Consider the following 11,551-nt stretch of genomic DNA (forward strand, 5'->3'; position numbering starts at 1 on the left):
TGTTGTTCTGGTTCATTAAGCGTTTCTATAACTCTTGCCCCTATGCTTATCTATATCTTTTGGGAAATTGAGTTTGAAACTCCAGTAGGTTACTTCAGTTCAGTTTCTGTAGGGTTGTCTTTTTTCTGTTTTGTTAGTGTCACTCTTTGTGTTTCAAAAATCCTTCTTTTCTCTTGAAATTAAGGTCGCTCGTTGTTGTTCTTTCGGGAATGACATCAAATGGGGGTAGAGCGGGCAAACAAGCCAAAACCCACGGGTTTACCCGGCCCGGCCCGTAAAAAACCCGCACCCGGCTTGGCTGGTGTCTAAACAAGTCGAGTTAGGGTTGGAGAAATGGCGGCTTGTGGGAAAACGGGTTAACCCGTCCCGGCCCGCAAAACCGCGGGTACAACCCGTAAACCCGTGTGTATCATATATAAACAACGTTACCATCTGATAACCCTAGAAAAAAAAATTGTTCGACCTTCTTATTTTTCTCTCACAGCTGCGGCCATTAATCCAATACAGAGAACCACCACTATCAATCAATTCACCACCTCTTTCTCCTCCTCCTTCTTCTAATCATCTTCTTCTCCATACAGACAAACAAAGTTATGCTTTTTATTTCAGAGTTAGGGTTAGGGGATCAATTCGTGAAGAACTCAGGGGAGAAATTGAGAATATGAAGCCGTTCTGAGTAGAAATCGAGAGTTTATGAATAATTACTTGATGGGTTTAATCCTGAGTTAGGATAGGGATTAGGGATTGTTGCTTGTGGATGAGAGCAGATCGAGAAGACGTCTAGGGACCAGGGTGGATTCAGTTTCTGGAATCAGATAAAGATTGAGTAAAAGGGGTTTGTCGATGGGGGTCTGAAATTAGGATTTTTGTTATATGATTTAGTTAGGGTTTAAACTGGTTTGAGGTGTAGGTGACACAAAAACTACTGAAGAGGTGGAAATGGATCTGAATTGAAGGTGGAGGAAATCAGTTAAATTAATTGAAAAAAGGAAAGCTATAAATTAATGGGGTTAGGTGCAGATATCTAGTTCAATGATTAATCGAATGGATCAATGGAAGATTTCAAGTAGCCTCATCCAAGCAGCTGGTGTTAATGGAGGAAATCGGTGAAGAACCGGAGGCTAATTTCTATTACAGAAACAACAGTTGAAATTGGGGATTTCGGGTTTTGGTTTTGGTCTAAATTGTTGTTGATTTTGTTCGGTGGATGGAGTAGCTATAGGTAATGATTTTGGGGGATTGAATTGTGGCAACTGTGGTTTCTTGATGCTGTTTGAGAAAGCGCATACTTAGATGTACGTTAGGACAGGGTTGTGAAGATGAAGATGCAGATGTAGCTCATGATTTTTTGTGTTGAGTGGATCTGTATTTGATTTTTGTGTTGAAATTGAATGGATCCTTGTTTGATTTTTGTGTTGAATAGAGATTTAAAATGCTCAAAGCTTAAACAGGACCAAAAATTAACTTCATTAAGTTTTAGATTAATATTAATTAAACAAGCCGGGTAACCCGTAAGCCCGCAGGTTTTACCCGCCACGGGTGTGGCTTGATGAAATGACGACCCGTGAAGAATATCAAACCGCAAGCTTGGACCCGTGTTAACCCGAACCCGTGTAACCCGTAACAAGCCAGCCCCGGCCCGCCCGTTTGCCGTCTCTAAATGGGGGAGAGTTCTTCTGAACTTGTGCTTAATGGTCATATCTTGAGGGGTGTGCGGATGTAGAATTTTAGAGGGGTTATCTTGTATCTTTAAACTCCTTGATGAATGCTGTTATCTTAGGCTATATGATTTCATCTAAATAAGATGATGTGTGTTTCTTTCTCTCAGTCATGAAATGTCTCTTACGGAAATTTCATTATGATCCCGTTCTTGTACCTTTGCCAATTTTATTATCAAAAAGGGGGGGAATGAATATGTAATTCACGCTACAAATACATATGTTTTTCGGATCATTGTGTAAGGGGAAGTGGTTTTCATGTGAGATGGAGTATTGACTAAGGGGAGTGATACATATCACCATAGTATTATTGTTGAAGTTGTGATACAATTGGACTTTGACATTGTGTAATAATAGTATGACACTGTATAACAATGATCGAGACCGATGCTTTCTCATTGTTATAGCTACGGATCTTCAACAATGGTGATGCTAAACTTACAACCTTTGGGATCATTGGAGTACTTGAGGAATGTTGAATATTAGACATGTGGAATAGGAGCTACTAAAGTTTCATTATCTTTTTTGTATTCCATATGTATTGATAGTTTTGTCACTAAAATTGACAAATGGGGAGATTGTTAGAGCACTGCTCGGTCAAACTCGCATGCGTTGCTATCTCAAACATGTTTGTCAATGTTAGTGATCAAAATTATAAGTCTTGATTTCTAGTCTCTTATAGCTAAGTCTCGGACTAGGATAGTAAGTGTAGTTGAGATCAAGGACTTCATGGCGATTCAACATACAAGTAGAAGATCTACTCAAGGAACCGGTGGAACTTCTCGACAAAAAGGTATGTGGAGACTTGAACTTATCTGTCACTCAAAAATCTATCTATTCTATCTCATACTCTTTGAGACAAAAGTCGTATACTATATATATATATATATACTAGATTATACACATTTGGTATTTCGAACCGAGTATACCTCTCCTATCTATATCTCGAAATATGTGTTGGTAAGCTTTTCGCTTCGACCAAGTTTATCTTTACCTAGTGACGAAAGTCATGAATGTTTCAATCACTTTGAAAATTGCTTTGACGAGAAATAGTGTAACAACTATATAACGTCCTCTAAGAATGTTTTAATGATTGGAATGAGAGTTTAGATTACATAACCAATGGATTCCTTGAACCGAAGTTTTCGAACTTTGTTGATCAAGAGAACCGGAAGTGTGGCAAGTGCCAAGTCCGCGAACTTCCGAAGTTCTCAAACCCGATAATTTCTGCTGGATTTGACAAACTACATGCGTGAGCCAAATCCGTGAACCCAGTCCGCGAACCGGAGAAGTTCTTGACCCCGAGAATTTCTGCTGGAGTTTGTAAACTCTATCCGGTGTCTTAAGTCCGCGAACCTAGTCTGCGAACTTGAGAAGGTTATATATCTAAAGATGATTTCTGAACTTAATCTTAAAAGACTAAGGAATGTATTTGCAAACCGCGGCTATTAAAGTTCATGAACCGATTCGAGTGAATCAAATCATCTTTGTTTCAATTGTGTCTTGTGTAGTTACATAAGATTTCCTTGCAATTGAACAACTCTCTTAACTAGTTCATTTGAGTTGATTGAACTAGTTATGGTGAAGAAGAACATGGTTGGTATGAAACGCTCATATGGTTAACCTCTTTGGGTAGACTATTGTTGAACCAACAATGTACACGTTTGGGTGCGGTTAACAAACCTAGAAGCGTACAGTCATTTGTGTATGACAAGCTAAGTTTTCGATCTAACGGTTGAGAAATATTAGCTTGAATCTAAATCAGGTTTTCATTTAACGATGAATATAGTTGTATGATCTGATCTTGCATCTTCTATCGTAACAGTACAATCATATTGATTGGATTGAGATCGTGAGAGTTCTCCGATAGGCAAGATATAAAATGTAATCACAAACACCTTCGTCTCATTGTTTGTGATTCTGCAACATCTTGTTTCGCTACCATGTGATTGATATTGTTGTGAGGTGATTGATTAATCTAGGTTGTTATTCGGGAATATAAGACCGGATTATCAATTGGTTCATGTTCGCCTTGATTATTATCAAAAGACGGAACAAAAACTTTAGGATTTTTCTATGGGAGACAGATTGATCCTTTGATAGACTTGTCTGTGTGAGACAGATTTGTTTATTGTTAAAGCCTGCGATTTTGGGTCGTAGCAACTCTTAGTTGTGGGTGAAATCAACTAAGGGAATCAAATGCGCAGTATCCTGCTGGGATCAGAGGCGTAGGGAGTACAACTGTACCTTGGATCAGTGGGAGACTGATTGGGGTTCAAATATAGTCCAGTCTGAAGTTAGCTTGGAGTAGGCTAGTGTCTATAGCGGCTTAATACAATGTGTATTCAATCTGGACTAGGTCCCGGGGTTCTTCTGCATTTGCGGTTTCCTCATTAACAAAATTTCTGGTGTATGTGTTATTTATATTTTCGTATTATATTTGTCTATATAATTGAAATAATACAGGTTGTGCGTTTGAATCAATCAATTGGAAATCCGACCCTTGGTTGTTGATTGATACTGATTGATCCTTGGACATTTGTCTTTGGTACCGTCCAAGTTATTCCTTGTATTTGATTAGAACTCGCATGATCTACTTGAGTAAATCAAATCAAGAGAGATATATAACTCGTTGATATACTTTTAATTGATTAAGTCTTGATTCTCTTGAAATTATATTCGAGTTTGTCCATACAGATTGCTAAGCTGAACATTGGGTGGTGTTGTTAGACCCCCGGTTTTTCACTTTGGCTACCAAGCGGTGATGATAGCGCTGGAACTTTGGCTTAAAATGGTGATGGTGGCGCTGATGGTCTCAGTCCGTGAAACGGTGGATATGGCACTTGGAAGACTTGCTGGATGGATCACGGAATGCTGGAGTGTTGGCGCTAACTTAACCATAGAGTGTTAGAGTCATGGAGAGTTGTCTTGACCACGGAGTGCTGGAGTCATGGAGCTTTAGTAGGTTGTGCGATTGGTGTTCCTCATGTTGGCGCGCTGCTGGTTCAGTCCTGGAGCGGAGATATTGGCACACTACTTGTTCGGCTATGGAGCATGAGTGTGGTGCGACTAGTCATCTATTCTCGTTCATGGAGCAATAAGGAATCCTTATTCTGTTCAAACTCTAGAAATTGCGTTCGTATGAAAAGGGGTATCAACCCTCTTCAGTTTTTGTTGTTCGTCTGGCTCCGTGCTTTCATCCGCATCATGTGGCTCCTCTTCGTCATTTGTTAGCGGTGGTAGAGCGAGAATTAATGGAAACAAAGCAATCTCCAATAGTTATAATCAACGGCAATGAAAGATAGGAGAACTCAAGGTAGGTGTTCTCGCATGTATCCACCCAACAGTACCACCGATCTTCTCCAGAATGTGTAATAAGGCTCTGACTCTAGAAGAATGAGTATCTAACCTCTCCAGTGGATTTCAAAATTTACCAAACTCCATTGCGATCTTTGGATAGATGGATGAAATATATGCTCGACAATGATCATGTCAGGGCTAATCTTGGAGATTGTGGTTGCGTTGTTGGTCCATCCTTGATTTTAGGTTATTTGGTGCCTGGACTTTCTGATTGCGATGACAATATGCTGTGGATGCTTGCATGGTCGAAATATTCTGGAGCCATTGGGTGAAGTAGACGAGCTGAGAGCGTTCCGTTGCCAATGTGCTACTATCAAGTCTTTAAGGACTTCGTTTCAAGCGACATCCTTTGAACCATCTTTTGAATCTTGGACTATTTCATGGAACGAGATGCAGTGAGCAGTCTCTAGTTATACTTCTGTTAGATCGGATGGCGTGGCCATATATGTGAATGTATCTATGTGGCGTACTTTTGGGGTCTTTGAAGCGCGTGTATGGCTTCATGTTGATAAATTCTTGCGGCTCGTAAAACTTCGACAATTATGATGTTGAAATCGGAAATAACCTGGTTGAGGAAAGTGAAGGCATCCCATTCTGGTAGTCCCTATGTGTAATTATCCTGAACCTATTTTCTCGTGAAAGATGTGCTTCTGTTGTATTCACTGGTAAGGTGGTAACTGCGTTTAAGCTTCTAAACATGAAGGAGGCTTCAGTCCCCAAGTGTAGCCTACTTTAATTGCATTGCCTTGAATCCACGCCTATGGGATTTGATATAATTTTATCATACTCTCCTAGATGTGATGCTGGGATGCTTGGAATATCACATGGACAAAACATTCTGGATAACGAAGAGGTAGAAGTGAGGGAGTTATGTTGTTAATCGTGGCTCCCTCTGTCTCTTCAAGAAAAATGTTTCAGCCGCGTCTCTGGGGTTATCTCATGAATGCTTGATTGTTGTCGGGGATGGACCGTGATGAGCAGTCCCCAGCCGCACTTCTCTTTGGTTACTGAAGATGTTTTCTCTGAGTAGGCTTGGGATCCGCGGTGGCCTCGTAAAGTGTTGCAGGCGCCTTCTAGATAGAGAGGTGATGATATTCTTATGCTACACCTTTGAAGGGTGGCTATGATTTTTGGTTGGCCGTGAAAAAGCGGGGGTCTAACAACACCACCCAATATTTCGTTTGGCAATCTGAATAGACAAACTCCAATATACTTTCAAGAGAATCAACTAGACAGTTAGATTCAATCTATAAAAAGTATATCAAAGAGTTTTGTATCTCTATCTCTTGATTCAATCCGCAATCAGCAAATAGGGATTTGCGAGCCCGATTGAATATAAGAGGATTAACTTGAACAGTACCAAAGACCAAAGTTCAAGTGTCAATCAATTCACTCAACAACCCTAAGGTCGGATACAGGAACTGATTGATCTTAATGTACAACCTGTGATATTTCTACTATATAAATAAAATATAATGCGGAAAAGAAATAACACAGACACCAGATTTTGTTAACAAGGAAACTAAAAGTACAGAAAAATCCCGAGACCTAGTCCAGAATAAACACACACTGATTATAAGCTATTACACCAAATTCCTACTACCTATTCGGACTAGATGTAATACCTTCTTCAGCAACTTGTAGAACTCCTAGCATAATACCGATTCTTTTCAGAAATCCTTCACGCAAATCTTCTAGCAGAACCCGAGGTTCTCTTTAGAAGATACCCCAACACGATTGATACGATTCGATATTTTGTTTGCACAAAACACCGGTTTGATTTCCCTTTAGATGTAAATCAAGGTTTTGGAAATCTTGTAGATTAGGGTTTTAACTTACAATCAGGATAGGTAAACACAAGGAGTCCGTGAACCTGATTTCGGTAAGCGAACTCGGACGGTACCAAAGACCAATATCCAAGTTAGAAAAACCCTAACAAATCTACAACAAGAACAATTAGAATAAACCTAGAAATATCTTGTTTAAAACTTCTCAAGGATTTTTACGAGATGCCTCAAAAGAAGTTTTTCTTTCTAGTCTCCAATTTCGACTAACAAGTGTTGGTATACGATCGGAAACTGAAATCTATCAAAACCTAGGGTTTATGATCAACAACTCTTGAATGGTTTTATATCAGAAGAGAAAACCTTAGAATAGACAAGATGTGAAAAACCTAGATTACAAGTTGTATGATCAATCGCTAAGATTAAATCCAACTTGGATTTGTGATCCCTAATACAAAGACTTTTATCTCACTCTCGTTCACGAAGAACAGAAGACGTGGAAAACAACCTACGGAGCTTACGCCAATTTTCCAAAGGGATGAAAAATGTGTAAACTCGCGAACTCCTTATTTATAATGAAAAATAGCTTAGAATCTAAGCAAAGCTATTTTCCTTTTACAAGACTCTCCTAAATATGGGAGTCTTTCCTAAGTTAAAACTCTTGCCAAAATAATTAAATAAATATTTATTTAGCAAAAATTATATTTATGTGAATAAATCACATTTTAACTTAGGCAGGAATCACAAACACTTTAATATGGTAATCAAAAGTGTTTGGACCAATAGCTAACTTGCATAGATAAGGAAACATCACCAACTTGACCAAAAATCCCTTTTAGTCACGTAATTGGGCCCAAGTCCGTGAACTGTTGCAATCAGCCCATGGATTGTTTCCTACTAACGAACTGTAATAGTTACAACAACACTTATAACTGTTACTTTAATAAATCATTCATAACTTCATCATTATAACTCGGAATTGAGTGATTCTTGGCTCGTTGAATTCGTAAGCTCATTCACTATAACATGAGACTCTTTATAAGGATAAATGTTATTGTCTCAAAGGTCATGAATCAAATAACCTCAAGTATATATATACAAAAATGTACATTTACCATCATCGAAATTGTTCCATATAGTGAGCATATATCTTGATAGATTAGAAAGGTAGAATTGAACAAGAATCCAAATGAAATCAATCACATAAATTTTGTTGAAGAACTTGTTGATGTATTCTTGTAGTCTTCAATCTTCAATCTTCATCCTTTAAGGATAGCTTCGATTCAACTTCTCAGACCTAATCTAGTCCAAAACTATCTTTAGTATGCTAAATCAAGAATGCATTTTGGCAACTAAAATTGACAACTAAATTGATATACCAACGCTAGTGGGTTCAACCAAGCAGTGCTCTAACAATCTCCCCCTTTGTCAATTTTAGTGACAAAACCATTTTACATATGGCTTATACTTGTTAAAAGTAAAAACGATAATCTTGATTTCCTTGGTTCTTCAACTCTTCATTTGTTCATCCTGTACTTGTTGAAGATCCATTATAGTATTATTACACAACATCAAAGTTTCATTGTATCACAACTTTGACAATAATACTAAGGTGATATGTATCACTCCCCCTTAGTCAATACTCCATCTCGATCATGGAAACCACTCCCCTTACACAATGATCCGAAAACCATATGTATTTGTAGTGTGAACTACAATATTTCTCCCCCTTTTTGTCAATAAAATTTGCAAAGGTACAAGAATAGGATCATAATGAAGTTTCCACAAGAGACATTTCATGACCAAAAGAAAACATATCAACTTATTTAGATGATATCACATATTCGAAACTTAGTGACTTCATCAAGGAGTTTATTAAGATACTAGTTAACGCCTACATGCTCCACAATCGCTTCTCCCTTCAAAGATATAACAATTAAGCACAAGTTCAAAAGAACTCTCCCCCATTAGATGTCATTCCCGAAAAAACAACAAGAGTGACCTTATACCAGAGATAAGGATTTATTGGATTTTAGAAACTCTACAAGGAGATACGAGTTAGGAACCAATCACTGAAAGTCTCCCATGAGATCGTGTTACTAGAAACAAAAAGAATTATCTCATGGTAACAACATCACAATATGTAATCAATGTGGAACAAGGTAAAAGAAAGCAATACTAGATTGCTATAAGCAAGAAGAGAAGAGAATTCAAGCAAGAAGAGAAAAATAAGTTTTGTGTTTAATAATTTGATTGAGTAATAGATAGCTCGTACAAGACTTAATCTAGCCTTTATATAGGCTTGAAGAATAACTAAACTAGGAAACAGAAAACTAAAAGGAAATCTAAAAGAATCCTAAAAATAAGAAAGACTGAAACTAGGAAACCATGGAAGCCAAACCTCTAAGCGGAATCTTCTGGAATTGTAGTATGCCCTGCATCAGTCCCCCCCTTCTAGAGTAAAGCTCGTCCTCGAGTTGTCCAAACAAACCAGAAGTTCATTGTCACCATGAAACGTAAAAATCTCTTGAACATTAAATGTGTTGGAGATATTCCAATCATTTGGTAGATCAATAACATAAGCATTATCATTGATCTTCTTTAAAACCTTGAAAGGACCATATTTCTTCATCTTGGTTTTGTTATAAGTACCCACTGGAAATCTCTCTTTTCTTAGATGTATCATCACGAGCTCCCCTTCCTTGAAGGTTTTAAACCTCTTGTGTTTATCAGCATCCTCTTTATATTTAGAATTGGACTTCTCCAATTTAGATTTTACTTCATTATGTAATTCAGTTGCTTTGTCTACAAAAGAGTTGGTTGCAGTGTTTGTACTCTGTGTGGTGGGTAAGGCTACAAAATCAAGAGTATGATTAGGTACTTTAGAGTACACAATCTCAAATGGAGTTTTCCCAGTAGAACGATTCACAGAAGTGTTGAAAGCGAATTCCATATGTGGCAATAACACATCCCACTGCTTACTATTATCCAAGCACTTAGCTCTAATCAAATTCCCAAGTGATCTATTAACAACCTCAGTTTGTCCATCAGTTTGCGGATGTGAAGTTGTGCTGAATTGTAGAACTGTGCCTAAGCGCATCCATAAACTTTTCCAGAAATAACTCAAAAATTTGGTATCTCTGTCAGAAGTGATAGACTTTGGAACCCCATGCAATCTTACTACTTCTTTAAAGAACAAAGAAGCAACATTAGAAGCGTCAGTTGATTTCTTACAAGCCACGAAGTGAGCCATTTTAGAGTAACGATCAACTACGACCATAACAGAATCATTACCTCTAGCAGTACGAGGTAAACCAAGTATAAAATCCATACTTATATCAACCCAAGGTGCATCAGGAACTGGTAAAGGAGTATACAACCCGGTATTTTGAATTGTACCCTTTGCTCTCTGACAGACCATGCATTTTTGTACGAACTTTTGTACATCACGTTTCAAAGATGGCCAGAAATATCTTTCTTCAATCAGGGCAATGGTTTTATCTCTCCCAAAATGACCACAAGACCACTGCCATGTAATTCTCGCATAATATTTAAACGTAAAGACCCTTGAGGAATACATAATCGATTCCCTTTAAAAAGAAAACCTTCTTGTATAAGAAAATCATCAACCCCATGAGTTTGAGAACTGCATTGATCCCATAGTTTGCCAAAATCTTCATCTTCTGGATAAATGTCTTTGATATAGTCAAATGCATAACTCTCATTACGAATTGTAGTTAATAGATGGCTTCTTCTACTTAAGGCATCAGCAACTTGATTCAATTTGCCACTTTTATGTCTCACGGAGAAAGTGTATTTGTTGAGTGTGGAAAGTCATCGATCATGCATTCTGTTAACTTTAGCAGAAGTATTCAAAAACTTCAAAGCATGGTTGTCAGTGTTGACAAAAAATTCCCTATGTATAAGATAAGTATGCCACTACTTAAGAGATTGAACAAGAGCCAATAACTCTAATTCATATGAAGACCATTTCTTTTGTGCATCTGAATTCTTCTCACTGTAATATGCAATTGGATGACCCTCCTGTGATAATACTGCACCAATACCAACAACAGATACATCACAATCTATTTCAAAAGGCTTGTTGAAATTCGGAAGTGCAAGAATTGGTGTCGTACAAAGCTTTTCTTTAAGAAGAATAAAGATTTTATCCATTGCTTCCGTCCACTCAAACTGCTCCTTCTTGAGACAGTCAGTTAAAGGTGCAGAAATAGAGCTAAAGTTCTTCACAAATCTTCGATAGAAAGAAGCCAAACCATGAAAACTACGAACATCACGAATAGAAGTAGGAACTGGCCAATCTTCAATTGCTTGAACTTTAGAAGGATCGACATGAATACCATCAGTAGAAATCACATATCCCAAAAATGTTACTGAAGAAGCCATGAAGGTACACTTCTTCAAATTAACATATAAAGAGTTGTCAGCAAGAACTTGAAACATTTGTGAAAGATGTTGGAGGTGTTCTGGCTCACTGAGACTAAAAATTAGTATGTCATCAAAATATACAATAACAAATTTACTGAGAAAGGGTTAGAGAACCTGATTCATAAGTCGCATAAAAGTACTAGGTGCATTAGATAACCCAAATGGCATGACCAGCCATTCATATAAACCTTCACGTGTCTTGAATGTTGTTTTCCACTCATCTCCACCTCCAATGCGTAT

The sequence above is a fragment of the Papaver somniferum genome, chromosome 5, assembly GCF_003573695.1.
Source record: "Papaver somniferum cultivar HN1 chromosome 5, ASM357369v1, whole genome shotgun sequence".
Lineage (NCBI taxonomy): Eukaryota > Viridiplantae > Streptophyta > Magnoliopsida > Ranunculales > Papaveraceae > Papaver > Papaver somniferum.